Source organism: Natator depressus, chromosome 11, assembly GCF_965152275.1.
Source record: "Natator depressus isolate rNatDep1 chromosome 11, rNatDep2.hap1, whole genome shotgun sequence".
NCBI classification, from domain to species: domain Eukaryota; kingdom Metazoa; phylum Chordata; order Testudines; family Cheloniidae; genus Natator; species Natator depressus.
In genome coordinates this window covers 37,054,266-37,077,061 of record NC_134244.1, presented here as the reverse complement: position 1 = coordinate 37,077,061, position 22,796 = coordinate 37,054,266, and the positions used below count along the sequence as shown (strand labels likewise).

The 22,796-nt window shown below is 41.8% G+C and overlaps 1 protein-coding gene across 6 annotated transcripts in view; it reads right to left on the bottom strand.

Moving 5' to 3' along the window:
- The window catches only part of B3GALT1 (beta-1,3-galactosyltransferase 1), a 393,639-nt gene extending 376,366 nt beyond the window's left edge, over nucleotides 1-17,273 (bottom strand). For 4 of the 6 annotated variants that reach the window (XM_074967500.1, XM_074967498.1, XM_074967497.1 and 1 more), the window contains exon 1: nucleotides 16,996-17,273. The gene's annotated coding sequence lies outside the window, so the exon portion shown is untranslated. The remainder of the gene's footprint in view (nucleotides 1-16,995) is intronic. The other 2 variants (XR_012641446.1, XR_012641447.1) reach the window with 2 other exon arrangements.
- Between the last annotated feature and the right edge of the window lie 5,523 nt (nucleotides 17,274-22,796).

The following is a 22,796-nucleotide window of genomic DNA, read 5'->3' as shown; positions in this document are numbered from 1 at the left end:
CTCTGCCCCACTCACCTCCATGTTGAGGCTAGGGTTGCTAGGTGTCCAGTTTTTGACTGGAACGCCCGATCGAAAAGGGACCTTGCCAGCTCCGGTCGGTACTGCCGACCAGGACATTAAAAGTCCGGTCAGTGGCGCAGCAGAGGCCTGGGGCTAAGGCAGGCTCACTGCCTGCCCTAACTCCGTGCAGCTCCCGGAAGCAGCCACTGGGTGCCCAAAGGTGCGCAGGCAGTCAGGGAGGCTCCACACACTGCCCGCGCCCCGAGTGCCAGCTAAACAGCTCCCACTGGCCGGGAACCACAACCAATGGGAGCTGTGGGGGCAGTGCCTGCAGACGCGAGGGCAGCGTGCAGAGCCTCACTGGCCGCCCATGCACCTAGGGGCTGCAGGTACCTTGCGGCTGCTTCCTGGGAGCTACGGTAGGCACCGCCGGGACCCCGCACCCACTCCCATGCCCCAACCTCCTGTTCCAGACCAGAGTCCCCTCCCACACTCCAACCCCCTGCTGGAGCCCACACCCCCTAACCCCCTGCCCCAGCCCTGAGCCCCCTCCTACACTCCAAGCCCCTCATCTGCAGCCTCAGCCCAGAGCCCTCTCTCGCACCCTGAACCCCTCATTTCTGGCCCCACCTGGAGCCCTGTTCACATTGAGCAGACAAGAAATATAAAACTAGCTTCAGCCTGAAATGTGTAGAACTTGTATTTTTAAATGCTTTGGATAGCACAGCTAAAATACAAATATATACTGAATCTAAAATACAACCCACAACATTGTTTGCAATGCATTTGGAGCTGGTGGGCTTGGGAAACTGTGTAGATGTTATATTGGCATCCGACTGGAAAAGACTTTATCAAAGCATTAAACATGTCTTAGCACAAAAGCCTTCAAACAGGACTGAAAATAATTTTGAGTCTTCAATTCATTGGCATGCAGAACAAAATGCACAAGACTCTTTCAGATATGGCTTGACCTATTTGCTGATGTCAGAACTCTAGCTACAAGACATTCTAATAGTCAAATTATCTATGGTCAAACAAAAGTCTGAAGTAACTTGGCTGAGTAATCAAGCAGAAAATACAGACAGACTTTAGAAAAGATAGTAAAGCTTCCTGATCATAACAGGCTCTAGGCATTCAAGTGACCATGTGTAATAAGACAGCACATATTATATACACAATCTGATTTACCCAAAACCATCACACCAAAAAGAAAGACACTTATGAAATGGCAAAATTCCTAAACCACTAGCATCCAATGCCATAACATTCCCATAGGCTTCCTTGAATTAAGGTAAAAAGAGGGAAATTTTATTTATTTCAGAGAAATAAGAAAGAATTGTTCTCTACTCTTGTGTATAAAACATACTTCTGAATAGGACTGCTTTGTTTTAAAAGCCTGGAAATTTAAATTAAGACTACCAAAAGCCACATAGCATAGGTTCAGGATTTTGAGAATTACATAAACACTGTAATTTAGTGGTTTTCAACCTTTTTTCATTTGTGGACCCCTAAAAAATTTCAAATGGAGGTGCAGACCCCTTTGGAAATCTTAAACATAGTCTGAGGACCCCCAGGGGTTGAAAATCGCCACTGTAATATATATAAACCTATGTTAATTGGCTAGTGTGAATATACATCACTGCCTTCTACTGGATAGACTCAAAAGTGCTCAGCTATGTTTCATAGGCCTTCTACTGCTAACAGCTAAGAATAATTTCCTTTTAGCTCAAGTGCAAGGGCCTGAGCTTTTGGAGTACGAAAATCTGAGTTCTAATTTCCAAATGGTGATAGCAAAGACACAGTACCAACCATAGAGTCTTAGTACACCATGAATTTATTAATACAGTATAGTATATTTCTTATAAAATTATGTACAGCCCAAATAGTATGGTGGCTCCTTGGCAGCAGCAGCTAGCCAATATTCATGGCATAACCAGTTTGTTTCCATTAGGGAGAGAAATTGATGATCGAGTCAGGCATTTCTTTGCTGCAATCCTGTTTATTTATAAAGAATGTTTCCCTGAACACAGTAGGAACGAACAACAGGAAGCAATTTCCTTGCTCCCAGTTTCCAAGCCTGATGTGCTCAAAAGAAGCTCTATCTCTCTCAGCTTCCTCCTAGGACCATGCTTACCAGTTCATCTCTGGCTTTCTTCATACACACTTCCACCAGCCTACCTTGTTTCAAGACTGAGCTTGATAAGTTAATGGAGGGGATCGTATGACGAGATTACCTACAATGGCATGTAGCAGATCTGCGACTGCTAGCAGCAAATATTTCCAATGGCTGGACCCTAGATGGGGAGGGCTCTCAATTACTACAGCAAATTCTTTCCCAGGTGTCTAGCTGGTGGGTCTTGCCTACATGCCATATTTGGGGTCAGGAAGGAATTTTCCCCTGGGTCAGATTGGCAGAGACTCTGGGGGGTTTCGCTTTTCTCTGCAGCAAGGAGCATGTGTCACTTGCAGGTTTAAACTAGTGTAAATGGTGGATTCTCTGTAACTTGAAGTCTTCCAAGGGTCCATCAACTCTTCTAGCTACTTGCCTAGTTTTACAACAGGCTATATAAAAAGTACTAGTGAAGTACGTACAAACTAAAATTTCATACAATGACTTTTTTATACTGTTCTATATACTACACACTGAAATGTCAGTTCAAAACTTATATTCTAATCAGTTCTTGCTCAGGCCTTCCCATGCGGTCCTGTGCCTTGGGTAGTGACTTGTAATGTTTGTTACCTCTAAATAAAGGGGCATATAACTGAACCCTCATTTATCCTGAATGAAAAATAGTTAGCATGTACATCAGCTTCAACTGACATGCTTATGGTCAGCCACCAACACTCTTCAGCATAACAGTATATTATATAGAATTCACGTACAACATTTTGAGAGGAAACCAGGGGATGATAGAGGGTTTTTTTGCTTTTTTTTCTGACTAGTTTTGTGAGATGGGTCATTTTATCATGTTTTGCTTTCTGAAAGTTATAAATAAACATTGTATAAGAAAAATAAAGTTATAAAATGCATGAGGGGGCCAGTTAGTGCAATGGCAGAATGTATCTCTCAAATACACTGCATAAGAGCTTTTTTTGCTTTGCTAGCAAATTCTCCAGACATCTATTTTTGGTATGAACAATTTTGAGAATATAGTGCTGCCTAATTGTGCCAGATGATAAGCAGAGATTTTATGATGTGGAGAACAGTCCATAAGGGAGCTAAATTCACCAAATTCATTTCACAGAAGATTTCAGGTCATATTGACACCAAACTCCCAAAGAGGAAAAATGAATGCTGGCTCCATAGTGAACACCCTTATTTTTTACAATCTCCTTGTATAATACATGAGGAGAAAAATCATGCTCATGTCTCAGTTTGGAAGTTGTCTTCAAAAGTGTCTTTTTAGAGTAAATAATAAGTTACTAGTCTTGCCTTTAGTATCAGGAAAAATATTAATGAACGCAACAGTGAAGAAGTTGTAGAAGTTGGGTCATTTATTTAATTTCTCTGTTGTCTGACGCTTTCATGCATTACATTCTTTTCTCACTAACCCAAATATATCATGATTTTGTATTTTATCTGGAAGAGAAGTATTCTGAATAGGCTAGCTACATAAACTGGTTCTTTAACGTATCTTCTGTGTTATGATAAGAACATAAGGTGCTGAATTCTGCTCTCATTTACACCAGGATTCATCAGAATTATTACAGATTTACACCAGTGTAATGAGACACAGTTGAGCCCCAAACATTTTTAACTAGTTGTAAATCAGTGTGTAATGTTACTTAATGTTAAATATGATAGTAGTGGACTATAGCTATTGAAATTCTATTACAGATTTTTAGAGTTTATGTAATATTCACTGGTTCCTATATGTGAATGTCTGACTTCAAATAAAGGTCTGAAATCTTCAAATCAAAAACAACTTCCAATAAGTGTGCCAAGAAAAAAAAGTTCTAATTATAGGTGTGAAAGAACACAACATATTTTGTATACTTTAGCCCTGATTCAGCAAAGCACTTAAGTTTAAGCACGTGAGTAATCCCATGTACTTCAAGGGGACTAACTGCATTGTTGAAGTTAAACCCCTGCATGAATGTTTGCAGGATTGGAGCCTTGGACCCAGTTCGTCAAGCACTCTGCATGTAGTACAATCCCCACTGACTTTAATGACTGACATTGCTTTGGACCTTAGCTACTCTATTCAAGTCAACCTCTCCTTAGTAGGATAATTTTTCATGTACTTAATTTTGAATCTTGCAGCCAATCTTCCACCCTGTGTCACTCTGCTTCCTGGCTTATCACTGAGTCAGTTCAGTAGCCAATTCCAGGCAGCACATAATTGGCACTTTAGAACCATTTTAAGCGTACATTCTAGATGAAAAGCACTATCTGGGGGTTAATAACAAACACCAAAAGTACAAAAAGGCTGCTGTCAAACATTTTCAGGTAGAACTGATGTGTTGTATTACCTTCACAAATTCTCTGAGATTTGAACAGTTTTCTTTCATTAGCTTTTTTTCTAGATGGATCTGATCTTTCCAAGCTTGATAAAATAAAACTGAACAGTTTGTACAGTACAAGAACATAAATATACTAATTATTAGGGCTGCAGGTTTGTCACAGTGGTAGAAGTGTCATAGGTATGGTGATTTTTCTGTTTGTCTATGACTTTTCTTTGGTTCCATAGTCCCGCTCTCAGCATTGCGAACTGACATAACGGGGGTTGCAACGCCACTCAGGTTTGGCCCAGCTGCTCATTGTCTTGACAGGGGAGAGGCCCTGCCCACTTTAAATGGCACTCTGATGACCTTACACACCATTTCCCCCTAAGCCTGTGACTTTTACATTTACCATGACTGCTCTATGATTTATTATTTTTTAAAAATATGCAAATCTGAAGCCTTGTTAATTATACTTGTATTAGGTGCTTAAAAGACCAAAAATCTGACTTACTTAATTGAGAAGAAAATTATTTTTTTTGTAAAAATGCTTCATACTCTTTCCACATGGATTTGGACTATTTCTAGGTGATTGCATCTATGTGGCACACTGCTTGTATATCACCCACAGGAAAATACTCTCCTTCATTATAAGTATGTATAGCTCTCCTTGAGGAGAAACTACTAAAATTGTGCTGATGTCTCAGAAACATAGACTACAAATAGTGGGCTAATGATTATGTACATCTCAACAAAAAGAATATTATTGTTATAATTAGATATTAGGAGCCAAGTGCTGCCCTAGAATGGTAGTAGCAGCATAAGTGATGTTCAGTGTGTGCGCCTTTAGAACAGAGGTGGGCAAACTATGGCCTGCGGGCCACATCCGGCCTGCGGGACCCTCCTGCCTGGCTCCTGAGCTCCTACCCCTGGAGGCTCGCCCGCAGCCCCTCCCCTGCTGTCCCCCGTCCCCCGCAGCCTCAGCTTGCTTCGCCGCCGGCGCAATGCTCCGGGCGGCGGGGCTGTGAGCTCCTGGGGCAGTGCAGCTGCAGAGCCCAGCCTGACCCGGTGCTCTGTGCTGCACGGTGGCAGCGGCGGCGTGGCCCAGCTCCAGCCGGGTGGCACAGCTGTAGCGCTGCCAGCCACCGGTGTTCCAGGCAGCACGGTAAGGGGGCAGGAAGCGGGGGGTGGGGAGGGATAGAGGGCAGGAGAGTTCGGGGTGGTGGTCAGAGGGCGGGGATGTGGATAGGGGTCGGGGCGGGAACAGGGGGTTGAATGGGGGCAAGGGTCCCGGGGGGGGGCAGTAAGGGGACAGGGAGAAGGGGTGGTTGGATGGGGCAGTGGTTCCGGGGGGGCAGTCAGGAATGAGAGGAGGGGTTGGATGGGGCAGGAGTCCCGGGGGGTGGGGGAGAGGATAGGAGGTGTTGCCAGGCCACGACCCCCTCCCCTAACCGTCCCTCCATACAATTTCCAAAACCCGATGAGGCCCTCAGGCCAAAAAGTTTGCCCACCCCTGCTTTAGAATGTATCCTGCATGGATTCTGCTACTATCCACTCTTCCCCTCACGAGATTTACCTTTCATCTATTACTCATATGGCATAGTCTTAAAGAGGACAATGCTCAAATGCTACAGAGGAGTATTTATGCCCATGCATGACATCTGCACATGCTACCATGCAGCAATCCACAGTCTTGTATTCACTATCCCACATCTGAATGCAACCTTGAGTAGTTGGGCTAACTAACACAAGACCATGATTTTGTATTAATTGCTGATAGGGACAAGTCAAGTTTAACATCATGTCAGCTCATTGCAGTTAGACCCTGTTCCCTAATTTTCTTGCAAAGACAAACTCCATGTTAACTTCAAGTATATCGAGAATAAAATATGAATCGAACCAAGTAGGGTACAATTACTGCTTATTCTTTGTGTAAAGAGATTCTGGCAATGTGTGTTATCAAATGGATGGAAAGATCAGCAAAGCTGACTTTAGGCCACCAGTCTCTAAAAGCAAATCTCAGACTACAGACGTGCATGCTCTAAGGAAACATATATATGTTAATTCCAAAACAAAATTATCCCGTTAAATTGAGTTACAGTTGAAAATACATCAAAGTCTGGAGCCTATGGCTGCAATTATCTAAAGCTGGATGCACAATAGTTTAAATACTGCATCATAGTGAGGTGTACGTAGCAGATCCTGAAGATGACCTAATCTACAGGAATGAGGTCTCTAAAGGGTTGAAAAGGTAAATTCTCTATTTATTTATTCTTTAGATTAACAAAATAATAACAAGAGGCACCCATCTGAACACTTTAGGTGTGTCTGACAAATACTCAAAATGATAAATCAAGGAAAGAAACAATAACTAACTTTCTAATACCATAAGTGGGTGCAAAACTGGTTGGAAAACCATTCCCAGAGAGTAGTTATCAGTGGTTCACAGTCATGCTGGAAGGACATAACGACTGGGGTCCAACAGGGATCAGTTCTGGGTCCGGTTCTGTTCAATATGTTCATCAATGATTTAGATAATGGCATACAAAGTACACTTATGAAGTATGCGGACAATACCAAGCTGGGAGGGGTTGCAAGTGCTTTGGAGGATAGGATTAAAATTCAAAATGATCTGGACAAACTGGAGAAATGGTCTGAAGTAAATAGGATGAAATTCAATGAGGACAAATTCAAAGTACTCTACTTAGGAAGGAACAATCAGTTGCACACATACAAAATGGGAAATGACTGCCTAGGAAGGAGTACTGTGGAAAGGGATTGGGGGTCACAGTGGACCACAAACTAAATATGAGTCAACAGTAATGCTGTTGTAAAAAAAACAAATATCATTCTGGGATGTATTAGCAGGAGTGTTGTAAGTAAGACACAAGAAGTAATTCTTCCATTCTACTCCGCGCTGATTAGGCCTCAATTGGAGTATTGTGTCCAGTTCTGGGCGCCACATTTCAGGAAGGATGTGGACAAATTGGAGAGAGTCCAGAGAAGAGTGACAAAAATGATTAAAGGTCTAGAAAACATGACCTATGAGGGAAGATTGAAAAAATTGGGTTTTTTTAGTCTGGAAAAGACAAGACTGAGAGGGGACATAACAGTTTTCAAGTACATAAAAGGTTGTTACAAGGAGGAGGGAGAAAAATTGTTTTTCTTAACCTCTGAGGATAGGACAAGAAGCAATGGGCTTAAATTGCAGCAAGAGAGGTTTAGGTTGGACTTTAAGAAAAACTTCCTAACTGTCAGGGTGGTTAAGCACTGGAATAAATTGCCTAGGGAGGCTGCGGAATCTCCAACATTGGAGATTTTTAGGAACAGGTTAGACAAACCCCTCTCAGGAATGGTCTAGATAGTACTTAGTCCTGCCATGAGTGCAGCAGACTGGACTAGATGACCTCTCAAGGTCCCTTCCAGTCCTATGATTATATAATAATAATGTTACAAAGTAGTACAAGAATAAAACATATTCCCCATTTTTCCCTAATCATCGTCCTCAACAATATCTGCTTCTTCAGCAACCCTCCTAAAAAGGATGCCCTGAAGAGCAACAGATTTGGGCTATTTTTGACCAGGGCATTTCATAGGAATGGAGAACACCCTGCCAGTGATCCCTTCTCTTTTATATTGGTGGTGGGGGGGTCCAATTTGAGCATCTCTGCTGATCTCTCCTATGGTGGTATGTCATGGGGAGACTAGCAGCCTCTCTGGTAAGAAGGTCCTAAACCATACAGGGCTTTGTAGGTCAATACCAATATCTAAACTCCATCCAAAAACCCATGGGAAGCCAGTGCAGATCATGGCGCACTCACTCTATGAACACGTTTGCAGTGGACACTCCAGTGGGTATTTATGGCACACAGACCTCTTTTGAAAATGTTGGAAGGACTTTGTCCATTTCTTTGGTGTAGGTATGAAATGTAATATGTGAATGGAGGATGATTAATTAGGTGGTGTTTGGGCCTGAGACTGTTTATTGAGTAGTGTGAGGGCAGAGTTAAGGTTATTTATGTGATTGTAATTATGCATTTCCATACTTACAAATGTTTGATTTGATTAAGTATAACTTTAACTGCAGTCACTAAGAGGGCAAACTCTGTACCCCCACTGCACCCATTCCCCCAGTGCGATGGTTTGGGAGAAACACTATGAGGGGCATCTTGTAGAGTTTTCCTTCCCCTCCACCACTAAACACAGACTTCATCATGGGGGGGGGGGTCAAGATTGCTCTAAATTATTAATCCATACACTTTCCTGAACTAGCCATAATCACCAGTGGTCTGGATTGTACCCGGGAATGTGACACACTCCATAATACTTTCTTTTTAAGATCTGACTAACTACAGAGAATATTAAAAATTTGCTCCCCTACTTAAATCTCCTGCTATATAAAGTAAATATCAAATCTGAACATAAGAGAAGAGTTATTTATTCTACTTTTCTTCTAATATACAAGATCCAACTCTAAGTAATAAATTAGTAATGACACGTTTCAGAGTAGCAAGTAGTAATGGTATCCTTTAACAAATTCAGCAGAAAAGATCCAGCAGGAAATATCTGCAGCCTTCTGGCTGGCACAACCCCCACAAAGCCACAGATGATGCTCCTCAGCAGAGCTACCTATTCACTTGAAAATGTGGCCACCTGCTGAAGGACTAAAGAAACAAAACAACAGCCCTTCACATGGAGGAGCTGCAGAACAGCACAGAGGGAGGCAAGCTCCTGCATGTTATCTGCATCAGAACACCACCGGCTTTGATTGTGTCAGATCTCACAAGCTAAGCATTGTTAAATCTGATACTTGGATAGGAGACCACAAGAGAAAAACCTGTGTGTGGAAGAGATGCTGGTGATTTGATAGACAGTATTCTTCCCTCTTCTTTTCTGATTAAGCCAGTACCCAAACATGGTATAAGAGGCACTAAGAAAGGTTTGTGGCTATATCATGATGGCCCGGCATTTTCTGCAAAGGCAGAAGTGATGACCTAGATGTCCTGGCTAAATTCCATAGGAATAATTACATTCTGTCTACCTGAATATATCATATTATTTAAATTGTATATGGCACTTTTCAAAAGGGCTGTGTGTATAAATGAATATTTGGTTTGGTCAGATCCAAAACTGGAAAAGTTCTAAGTTGTTGTGTAGTGTTGCTGTGCACTATAAAACCCTAGATGTGGCTGTATTTCAGTGTTGTGTGAAATTATGCCTGAATACAGTGTAAAATAGTGCTTTTGAATGAAAACTGAAATGTAAGTGTTGAGTATAATAATAATTGTTATTAGCAGTGACCAATGGAGGCAGAGCTTGAGGACTGAAAATGAGAATCATAACGCATCATCACAGCTGGGCCCAATCAGTCTATCACAACTCCTAAAGCCCTAAGACTGGATTAACGTGCCTCTTATGGAGATCCAATTCTCAGAGAGGCCAGTCATTTTTGTCCCTATCTGTCCTTCACTTCCACCTGACTGAGCTGCAGAATATTGCTGTCAAAGACACATCTTTAGGCTGCACTGCCCTTTGGAAATTTTTTCCTGGCTGACAGAGTATTAGTTAGAGAGACAAGATGGGTGAGGTAATATCTTTTATTGGACCAACTTCGGTTGGTGAAAGAGACAAGCTCTCAAACTTATGCAGAGCTCTTTTTCAGATCTGGGAAATATATTCAGTGTGTCACAGCTAAATACAATATGGAACAGAATGTTTAAAATAAATAGTTCACACATTTTAAGGGACCATTCACGGTGAAGTAGCCTATTAAGACCCCTTTAGCCATAGTGGGGAAAGGAATGTGGGGAGGTTGTTAATGTTGTGGAGGAAGTCCATTGTGTCCTGGAGGAAGCTGGCCCTTTGTGTGGTGAGTGCTTTGAGGATGGTTTCTGAGAGTCCCGATATTCCTTCACTAAGAATGCCATGGCCAGTTATGAAGGGTCTGCCTGGGTTCCCTTGTTTGTGCATCTTAAAAACATATAGAGTTTCTCTTGGGTTTGTCTGGGGAAGGATTTGATGATGTCCTTAAGTTCCTGGGTAAATTGTGGTGTTGGGTCCTCTTTGAGTTTTTTATAGTAGGTGGTATCAGAGAGCTTTTGTTGCCTTGTTAACATTGTCATCATGGCTGAAGACTACAATGGTACCCCCTTTGTCTACTGGTTTGATCACTATCTAGTGGGACTTCAAACCACTCACCACACAAGGGCCAGCTTCCTCCAAGACACAACAGACTTCCTCCACAAACTCCACGTTAACAACCTTCCTCAGAACACCATCCTTGCCAACATGGATGTCACTTCCATATACACCAACATCACCCACAATGATGGCATAGCTGCCTGCCTCAAATATTTACAAGACAATGGACAACCATCAGATATCCACCCCAAACACATTGCCAAACTTATCCATTTCATCCTCACCCATAACAATTTTTCAGTCAACAACAAACACTTTGTCCAAACAATGAGAAAGGCCATGGGTACTAGGATGGCTCCCCAATATGCCAACATCTTCATGGGCCACTTTGAAGAAGAATTTCTGGACAAATGTACCACAAAACTAATGATATATCTGAAATACATTGATAATATTTTCATCCTCTGGACAGATGACTTGAACTCCCTCATAGATTTCCACCACAACTTCAACAACCACGACGCATCTATTAAATTCTCTCTGGAACACTCCCACACTAGCCTCAACTTCCTGGACACAACAATCAGCTTCAATAATGGAACCCAACAGACAACTATTTACAAGAAACCCACGGATCACCACATTTACCTTCATAGATCCATTAACCACCCCAAACATATCAAGAAATCTGTTATCTAAAGCCCAGGCACTCAAATACCAATGAATATGCTCTTAGGAGAAAGGCCACAATATATACCTTCACACACTCAAAACTGTCTTCCCCAAACAAGGACATTCCACCAGAGAAGTAGATCACACCATGAAATGAGCCACCCAAATACCTCTTAAGAACCTTCTACAATACAGAAATAATACCCCCTCTGACCCACACCCCTTCTTGTCATCTCTGATCCTACACTGGAACCAGTATGAGGTATCATTAAACAACTACAACCAATAGTCAATAGGGACTCCATCCTGAAAGAAATCTTCCCTGTACCCCCTCTTCTAGCCTTCAGACAACTCCCCCACCTCTCCAAGCTCATCATCAGAAGCAAGCTCCCCACAGACCAGGGCACACCAATCCAAAGTGGCACCAGACCTGCTAGAACAACAGATGCAAAACCTGCAGACATATCTCCACTGCTACAATGATCAACACTCCCCACAACACACCTTGCAACATCCATGGGTCCTACACATGCCTATCACAATACATGGTGCACCTTATCCAGTGCACTAAATGCCCAGTAACAACTATGTGGATGAAACCAGACAATCACTACATACTTGAATGAACTCACACAGGAAAATGATAAAAGACAAAAACACCTTATCACCAGTGATCACTCTATTTCTGACCTATCAGTCCTCATTCTCAAAGGAAAACACATAACACTTTTAAAAGACAAGCATGGCAACTTAAATTCATAACTTTGCTAGACACTAAAAATCACGGACTGAATAGAGACACTGGATTTATTGTTTATTACAATACGCTATCACCCACTAACAACTCCCCCCCCCCAAGCTGCATTCTCCCCCCCCCCACTTCCTGCATTCCTTTCCCTCCCTCCATGACTGGAGGGGTGTTAATGGGCCACTTCACCTTCACATATGTGTTAAGTATTTATGCTAAACAATCCTGTTCCATCTTGTATTTAGCTGTGACACTGAGTACATTTCCCAGATCTGAAGAAGAGCTCTGTGCAAGCTCAAAAGCTTGTTACTCTCACCAACTGAAGTACGTCCAATAAAAGATATTACCTCACCCACCTTGTCTGTCTAATCTCCTGCAACCCACACTGCATATGAGTATGTCAGTCAGTGAGAGAAGAACCTGCCTGCCTCTGCCCCTCTTCATCTGTTGGAAAATGAGTTTATCCTCAGCCTGTGGACCTGAATCTGCAGTCTCTGCTTAAGAGCAATCCTCAGGGATGTCAATGGGAAATGCTTTATGAGGCCTGATCCACCTTCCATTGAAGTCAATGGAAGGTGGATCAGCTTTCATGCAGCATTTGCTCCTCAGACAGAAGCCATCTTAGGCATCCATACATACAGCCTAAAGCAGTGTTATGCACCTATCAATATCTTATGACACTTTGGAAACATTTGGAACAAGCTGACATATGAGTAAATGGGGAAGATAAAAAGTCATCTTAGGGTATATTTTACACTTCTCCATATCCAGGGAGGTCTGCAGAGCTTCCATGGATCAGAAGTTACCGACGGTGCATTTGCTGGAGAGGATACAAGTCAGTGTTTTTACTGAAGTTCAAAAATGGAATTAGCTTTTCAAAAGATCAATGTACAGTTTGCATGATTTAATACAACTGAAGGAAGGAGCTACATAAAGTATTTAAAATTCATTAGTTCTTTCTATAATTTTCTTAAAAGCTTTTTTTTTTATTTTAACTAAATGTATATACAAATTTCTCATTTCTAAACAGAATGGAAGTTGTTTTTCCTAGCTGCATCAAAATAAATAATTTTACTACTACACGTGGCAAATTACATCACCAATATTTTAATACACTGCTTTACATCTTTATTTTGGCAATTAAATGGGGAGCAGGTTGCAACATGCTAGAATGATTAATTTTCCTTTCTATATTTTCTTTATATTATTTATTTATTAAGAGTTCCCTGCAAAAATCACTGATGTATATACAGGCAAGGAAAATCCAGGATTTTGTGTTATTTGATAGTCTCCAATTGGTAAGACTTACAAATGTGTTGGGAAAGGAGGGACTTGTTTTGCTTATTTTATAAACAGGAAATCTAAATAAAGCAAATCTAGTGTGGTTTAAGAAACTGCACTTTCATTTTGATACAGCTCTAGAAAGATCTGAGTCATAAATCCATAATAAAGGAAAAAAGCATTGTTGAAAAATCATATAATCGATCAAATCATGATAATTTCTAGTGATTGATTAGGCCTTTTGTTATACCAAAATCCACTTCCTAGTTCTTCTTGCTTATATATTACTGTGACATTAGATTTGGCACATTTCCACAGAAATATAAATGAGTTAAAATGTTTCAATTTTTGTAAAATGTTTCATAGTAACTATAATGAAAATTTCAGAGTAACAGCCGTGTTAGTCTGTATTCGTAAAAAGAAAAAAGAAAAAAGAAAAGGAGTACTTGTGGCACCTTAGAGACTAACCAGTTTATTTGAGCATGAGCTTTCGTGAGCTACAGCTCACATCCGATGAAGTGAGCTGTAGCTCACGAAAGCTCATGCTCAAATAAACTGGTTAGTCTCTAAGGTGCCACAAGTACTCCTTTTCTTTTTTCTTTTTATAATGAAAATGATTCAGTTAAATAAATTTAGGTGAGGCAGTAAATTAGGACCTGATCCTGTAAATATTTACTCGTGAATAATTCCACTAAAGTAAATGAGACTCCTCACATGATTAAGGATCCGTAGAAGAGGATTCAGTCCATTAATAGACTATTCTTTTACAATCTGGATATCTAGATTAAAATCTAGTTTAGGTCACAAGAAAAATTAGTTTGGTTGTTTCCACTTAATCCCTTGTCAAATATAACATTTGTCCATATCTCAAAACTACTAGAACTTTTGGCACCATCCGTCCGTAGGGGGCATGTACAGGTACTTTGGGTTGGTATGAGGCAGACTGGAATAACTGAATGGGACTAGGAGATCACGCATCATGACTATCTGCACTGTACCTGATTCTAGCTGCAGTGCTGCTACTACTATTTTCTCTTTACAGGACACCCAAATTAGCCTAAAATATTTTAAATAAATTGACTGTGTCAAGTTAACTGATATTTTTATAGTCATCTCTTCATATCAGTTTTTGATTTCTCTAGATCCACTGAAAATCTATATGCTAGACAGGCAACTGAATTTAAATTGCAGTTTATGTTCTGTAAATAAAGATATTTATCTACTAAATACAAAGTGGGAAGAATAATGTTGTATTAGTCATAAAAGATCTGAGGTGTAGAACTTACACTTAATATTTACTGTCCAGCCACAACACTGGACTTCATCTCTCCAGAGTGTGCAGAAATATAAACACTTTGTGATAATATGGTTTACACTCATTGTCCATTCTACCATCTATCATATGATTTTGTAATTTTTAAAAATATTTGTCATGCATGGTGTCAAATTTCAGTAATTTAGTTAATTTATCAGATTACTTTGCAAGTGTTAGAGCACCAAATCGATACAGTATTGTTGTGGTTTTTTGACAGCTAGAAAAGAATCATAAACTTGGAATTAAGTATTCTTGATACGTCATACACATTTTAATACATAAAACAACTTCTTAACATGTTGAGCAGCATTTTAAACACTCAGGATTATGGCTGAGGGATCTGCAGATAAAATAATAAATAAAAATAATTCAAATTACATTTCTGCTTGATAAGACTCTCAGTGACATGAATGGGTGCAGGATCAAGCCCATCGTAAGAAAATATAGACGTATACCAACAATTACTTAAAATATTATGCAATCAAGATTTAATTAAGAAAAGAATAAAATTAATCAAAGAACTTTTAAAGGTAAGTTAAAGAATATTTTAACAAATTAAGAATATTCAACACTGGTTTAAAACACTGCTGTTTTAAAGAGATGAAATGTTTGGTCTTATATCACAGAGTAATTCATGCTAAAGAGTAATGAAAAAATAGAAAATTATGTGTGGGAAAAAAACCAGGATTTAGTCTTTGAAATTCTTTAGAAGTCTTAACAGCCACTGGCTTTATTTCCCTCCTTCCCTCCCCCACCCCCATTTGCTATATTAGAAGTTTTCTTTGAACTTACCATTTTTAGCCTTTTACAAAAGCATAAATCAGCCATAACAAATTTGTTTTCTATTAATTTTTCTGTGCATATGAATTTTCCATTCAAGTGGTCTGAGTTAATGTTTACATAATCTCTAATTTAAAAAGTGTTTTAATGACTGTCATCAGGTCAAGGTCAGGCTACTTGTAATAAGGATTTCCACTACCAAGGTCTCTAGTAATTTGCTGTTCTCTAAAGAGGTCTTTGGTGCATGCTTGCTTAAACACACCTTTCAAGCACTACCTATTTTTCCATCCATAGTATGACAACATGGAGCAGCTTTTATATTTTCCATTTTTATTACTTATGTTGTAATTACCCTTAAAAGAATGAGTCAAGGCTAACTGGATTAGTAAAACCATTTTTTAAAAGTTAAAAATACTATTCAGTGTTTTCTCTGATCAATTTTACTGAGGAAAACTGATTCAAACTCAGCCAACCAGCAATACCCATCTGCAGTGTATCATAAAAAGCAAGCTCATTTCAGATCTTTCTACAGAAAATAAAATCCAGTACCCTGTTGGGATGGTTACAGAAACAGAAGGTTAAAACTATTCCGTTAATTGGCAATCTGGCTTTTCTAGCAGTTACCCTGCATCATTCTTTGAAAGCGATAATAGTTCCCCTCATAGAAAACATTTGGGAAGTCAACAGTGGCGGCTGGCAAATGGCTACACATCCTGTTGAAGGAGCTGACAGTTCACATAGGACAGCCGTTGGATTTCTAAACTCCCTCCGCTTCGCACACAGAAGAAGAGCCCTTTGTTTCCCCGTTGCAACACAGTTTATAGTAGTTACCGAAAACTGGGAAACGTGTCCCCTAAACCAAACCCTGAGATTCACGCTGTCTGGAGCTGCTTCAGGAGGAGCACCGAATGAGTTTGGATGTTGGCAGTTCATCGTCTCCAAAGCCATGTGAAGCTCAGCAGCAGCAAGGAAACTACAGAGGGGAACAGCTGAGCTTGTAGGGCTTTAGGTCTACACTATAAAATATAATAACACCCCCCCCGGCCATTTTTTCACTAACAGCCCTCTGTTTTCTCACTTTACTGGCAACTCTTGTCTCTTCTCCAGCAATACTGGTGACATGACTGTGCCTCGCTGGAGTCTGCCTTCCCTTGGAAGGAGCGTGCTAACACTTCCCCTTGTAATTATGGCAATAAAGTTCACTTTGCTCGGCGTTGCTTTTATCTTTATAGAGAGACACCGCGGACTTTTGCACTCGTCCGAGCCTCCCAGCAAGACACGCTCGTTTCCAGCCATCCTTACGGCTCCTGAAGGGCATCCGGGCAAGGATCGCTAGAGAGGTAGGTACCTCGCTTGCGAAGTGTGGCTCCTAGCGCGCACACATGCAATCTCCTGCCTGTCAAAGTCGATTGCAGCCGGCAGCGGCAGCAGCCGCCAGCCGATTCCCTGTGTCCCAGACATCTTGCCCACACACAGCGCTTCCCCGTGCGCTGCTTCGCTATCCTGCATTGCATTGCCTCCAGCCCCTCCAACAAAAGGCGCTGTGGATACACAGCCATGCATGGACGCACAGAGCCAGGCAGAGGCATCGACCTCCCCCGTGGCTAGACCTTACCAGCTGGCTTTGCTGTCTTCGCCCGGCTGGCAGCACGGAGGGGTCAGCTGGGCTCCCACGGCTGGTCCTGGTCCTGCCGCTGCTGCCGCCCGGTTCCCGGTAGCCAGCATCACTTCTCCATCAGCCCCAGCAGCAGCCGGCCAGCTCCCCCGCAGCAGCAGCAGCAGCAGCCAAGCCCGGCTCGCGCAGCGAGGCGATCCCGCAATGGAACTTGGCCTTTCCGACTGACAGGCCGGGGCAGCCAATCGCCGCCTCCTCCAGCTCGGAGCCGGAGGGCTTGGGGGGGGGAGCTACCGGCGGAGACCAATCAGCGAGGAAGGTCCCGACGTTCGCCGCCTCCCTTCCTCGCAGGCTCGCTTCCGCGAGAGCGGCGAGCTCCGGGGAGCGGGGAGCGCTGCGCCTCGGCCGCGCCGCGGGGGGACGGGGCGGGCGGCGAAGGGCGCAGGGTCCGGGACTGGAAAGCGCGGGCACCGCATGGCTGGGCCTGTCCCTCGCTATCAGCGCCTCGCGGTGCGGCCAAGTGCCTTGGCCCCGGGGCCAACCCCGCTCTCCCTTGCTGCCGTCGCTCCCCTGGAGTCAGTGGATTAGCCTTACGCCTTACTTGCGGTCTGGTCCCACGCCAGGCCCTCGCTAGGATGGGCCCGATTGCGCCCGGTGCTGTACAGGCTCCATGTGAGAGAAAGCCCCTGTCCAGAGGACCGGGGTGCTGAGAGCCGCTGACCCCTGTCCATCATGGAAACCACTTCAAACCAGGGGGTGTGGCAACAGCCCCCCCCCCCCCCCCCAGTCCAGCACCTAGGCAGAAGAGTTTACAAACTAGTCTCATCAACAGACGACATATACCCATAATGGTAAAGGTCCAAATTCCCTTGCGCATGACTCACTGGCTGGGGAAAGGGGAGAAATGCTCAGTTCTTCATAGGCCAGTAGGGCGGAAACATCTGTATCTCAGGCCTTGCTCTTGATCCCTCCACTTACTTCTACTGATTAATCCTCTCCATTTAGCTGGGGGAGGGGGATTGGTGAAAATATAATTGGTGTAAATCCAGAATAAATGAGGATAGAATTTGGCTCATTGTGACAAAGGGTTTAAATAATCAAAAGCCATCTACTAATCATCAGGCACTGTTTAATATAAACACTATGTGGTTATAAGGGATGATTTGTCCCCTGTGTGCAAGTGTTTCTTAGCACCTTCTTTGGTTAATACCTTTGACACTGGCTGCCCATCACTGACTGGCAGTCTTTCCCCTTCCTCAATCTTGTGCTGCACTGATTCTGGAGCATGGTGTTTTGAAAGCACCTGATATGGACACGTTACTGCTGGATTATTTTAATTATCCACAGGTATTTCCCCTGTCATTTTATTATTTGGCTTACAGGAATGTTGGCCCTAGTGCTAAAGTCTCTTTCTTTAGTCAACCCACAAACAGAAATCTGGGCTGTGTTGAAACTACAGAAACTGCCATGAGAACATCTGGAAGTCATGGGAAGGATCCTGTTTATATATCTTTCCAGATTGTCTCACTCTTACAATAGAATACGTGTTTTATTTGATGGCATCATAGGCGCCTACTTCCTGAGTTCCTGGGGGGCGCCGACTTCCTGAGTTCCTCAACACCTGCTCTACCCCAAGCCCTACCCCCACTCCACCCCTTGCCCCAAGCCTCTGCCCCACCTCTTCTCACTTCCGCTCCGTCCACCCCACCCCTTCCCACCCCACTCCACCCCCTCTCCTCACCTATTCCTGCCCCTGCTCTCCCCCCCCGCCCCCCGCAGAGCCTCCTGTATGCTACTGAACAGCCGATCGTGGTGGGTGGGAGGTGCTGGGAGGGAAGGGGGAAAGCTGATCCGTGGTGCTTCTGGTGGGTTCTAAGCACCTACTGTTTTTTTCTGTGGGTGCTCCAGCCCTTGAGTCAGTGCCCATGGGTAGCATGTCTTTAGGGCCTAATCCTGTATGGTGGATGTGCCTGCTACAGGTTCCCATTGACTTCTCAGCACCTTGTAGAATTGCATCCACAAAGTAGTAAATATTCCTCGTGAAAATGGTGGTGTGTGAATAGCTATTGTGCCAATGGAAAAATATGTTATTTATGCTATAAATGGACTATACTGTTTTGAAGGGGAGTGGAAATCTGAACAGCACAGTCTTTTCCTGATTTATTTCTAGATTCCAATATCCTTACTCAAGTTGACTTCATTGCCATTACTGTGGAGTTAAATGCCACTCAGTGAGAGTAAGTGTTACATATTTTGGCCCTTTACTTGCAAACCACATCAGTATACTCAAATTTCCTTCTGGTTAGACTAGTCCACCAAGATAGCAGATTTATTTTACTCTCATCCTTCAGCTGTTTTTCTTTTTTTAGATGGCAGCAGTGATACATGTGGGTCCAGCATAACTAACTGTACCAAATCTGAACACTGGGTACAGTCACATTTTTTTAGAGGAAATATTCAAAACTATTCTTGCATTTAAGACTTTACATACTGAAGTAAAAATGACAGCTCTGTTTTGCAGCTAGAAGATTATCCAGTAGTTCAGAAGCCATCTCAAGTACTGAAAAATGTGTTTTTAAAAATTTAATTTTTAAAACTACCCCATAGTGCAAAAAAAAATTTAAATCAGAGGAAGATTTTTAACATTTGATGTCAGAGAGCCAGACCATATTTTACAAAACCATATTTTATTTACTGTTCAGATTTGTACAGATATTGCAGAACTATCAAAAGCATTTTACAGTTAGGATTTTATAACTCCTGCAAAGTATAACCTGATTTTAGATTATGTATTAATGATAATTGATTACCCTTTATCACTTTGAGGGTTGACAGGTTCTTGCCCCGAGATCAGGCCCAGTATTATTTAAATTATTATATAGTTGGGAACCGTGATGTGCACAGTTGCAATACTCACAATATAGGAACTCTTTTATATTTACAAATATAGTTTATTAATACATTTAGCAGAGTCACAAACACCCCAGCTTAGTATGGTAGATAGAGATACTACAGAATGTACATCTGCACATCCATATACTCACACCATCCCTTGTAGAACAACCTGAAATGATAGCCATCATCTTTCTCATCACCATCACCTTCCCCATCATCACCAGTAGCCATCATTATGGCACCTCCCAAGGACTACATCTCTCTCTCCTACCGCCCCTAGGCTGGGATGCCACTTTTATAATATATTACGCTGACACCGTTATGTTCGATGCATATTCAGTAGGGGATTTTTCCCTTCTCTTATTTGTATTTCCTCACCTCACTACTGTTGGATTGTCTTTTTCCTATAGATTAGTATATCAATTATCTCAACTTACTATATACATCAATTCGGTACCATAGCCCTTTTGTGGTTAGGTATCACATTTGTTATTTCAGTTCTTTCCAAGTTCTAAGTTATGGTGTACCTGTTAAGTTTAAAATGATATGAACTCAGGAAAGCCCCTATGCCAACCTGATTTAATGCATCCTCTATGTCAAAGGTCACAGTCATACATGGACCTTATACATTAGCTCCATTTATCTAGGTGAAAGGTCCCAGACATATGTTTGCTAACTTTGCCTTAGCTCACCATACAGAATGTGGCCTGCAGGTCCCTTGTGTTACAGCCAAAATATACCCTAATATAAACCTATTATAATAAAACAAATAAACCTATAAGGAAATAAGAAACTTATAAGAAAAAAAAAATATATATATATATAGGCAAGCAAGCAGGCTAGCCTTAAATGTATCTCATGTACATGTTATGTACGTCAGGACACTTCTGTGGGTGAATTATTTACCTGTGGTCAGCACTTCCCCTTAAACTCCATTTTCAGCTCCCTACATACTTGGGGGTTTCCCGTTGGGCCACTTATCTGTTCAAAGATCATAGGTCTCAAACCTTATGCTAACTTGCTGAGGCTAATGTCTTACAGGATAGAGGCCTGTAGGTTTCTTGCACTACTGCTGAATATAATGCAAAGCAGAATACAGTATAATGCAAAGCAGTAAATATAATGAAGGCAAGCTAGTCCACTGGGCTACAGTAGCAATGAATACAATAAAGCAAACTAGCCCACTGTGCTACAAAAGCCAGGGGTATGTTCAGGTCTTTCTCAGTAACTAGCAAATAAATTTTTAAATATAAAAATATAATGAAAGTTTATCTTAAAATGTAAACAAAAACACTCAGCAATTCTGTCTGGGCAATATTTTCATCTCATAAAAATACCCTCCATGTTTCAACATTCCACAGCAGCTCCTCCTGAGCACATAAACAGCTCCAATGTGTATGGTAGCTAAATCACTGCTTGTCAGAAAAGCCTGCACTTAAAGTACAAATATCAGTAATACATCTAATCCAATTTATCAAAAGGGTGGAAGATCACTAAATAGCACTTGGTCCAAATACTAAAGCAATATATCACATCATAACAGCTAAATATGTTGTAGATCAGACCAAATCTGCCCAGTCAAAGACTTGTTGATGAAGGTGTAGAAATATAAAGTCATTAAAAACAGCGAAGATGTAAAAATGAGAAAATAGCACACCTAAAATCTGGGCCCAGTTCAGCAAAGCACATAAGCACATGCTTAAATCCTTATTGTTCAGCAAAGCTCTAAAGTTTATGCTTAAATGCTTTTGCTGAATTGGGGTCGATATCCCAACATATTGCATATGTGGGCTAAGTTCCTTCTTAAGACCTGATTTTCAATCTCCTCAGAGGGGACAGCTTGCTGACTCTTTCTAAAAATGAATTTAGTGCAAGAGGGACACACTAGGAGCTGAATTTCTCTTTTTATTCCCAGCACAAGCTGTGCAAGTAATATCCCTGTGCAGCTCTGTAGGTACAACTCCATTCTGTTCTGGATCAACAACCTTCAGAGGAGATAGAATAATTCAGGAATCATGCCCATTAAATCTTCATCTTTACTGTTGAGACTGCCAACAAGGTGTGAAGGTGGTATTTGTGTTGGTATTTGCTGTACTGTGAACTGTACTGAGAGCCAACTATATTGAGCAACTGGCATATGTCCTATAGGCCTGAACCGATGTGGTGGCCTAGGGAGGAAATGATCTGTATCCCACTGTTAATTCTCATGGTCTGAAGAACTACTCCATCTAAATATCAAGAAATTCTCCTGTGTGGCAATAGGGAATGTACTAGAAAGGTTGCCCACTTAAAAATAAAGGTAAACTAATGGTCTCCTGCCAAAAAGAATTTTCCCACTGGACTCCCAGTAGGCACTTGATTCTTCATTTTTATCTGGTTTTTACCTAACAAAAAATTATTTGGTTGAGAGTTTTTAAAAGGACAGTCTTAAAGACAACCAATAAATCAATACAATGGAGGACACTTGCAAAATTTGCTAATGCAGACATCATGTGACTGGGGTTGTCTCTGAAATTAACCTCAGATCCACTCAGGGACTCATTATACTAAACAAGGGTTAGAACCACCAAATCTTGTGCTCACACTCTCCCTCCTAGTCCCTCCTCTACAGACAAACTCTTGTCTCATATCCCTTGATGAACTATTGCCTTTCTTCCACTCTTGAGTCCTTGATCTTTCCTACCAGTGATGCAGCTCAACCTGCTCAAGGAGGCCACTACCAATAGTAACATGCATGCTGCATGCCCGGTAAGCAGCAGGTAACCTTGACTACCAGGCCAAGGCTCCAAGGACAATAAGTAAATCTGCCCCACATCCAGGTTCAAAAGGAAATACCTGCCATATTGGTTTGAGGACCAGAGAGAACTCAATAAAATATTAAACTCTTTCCCCAGATGTACAGACAG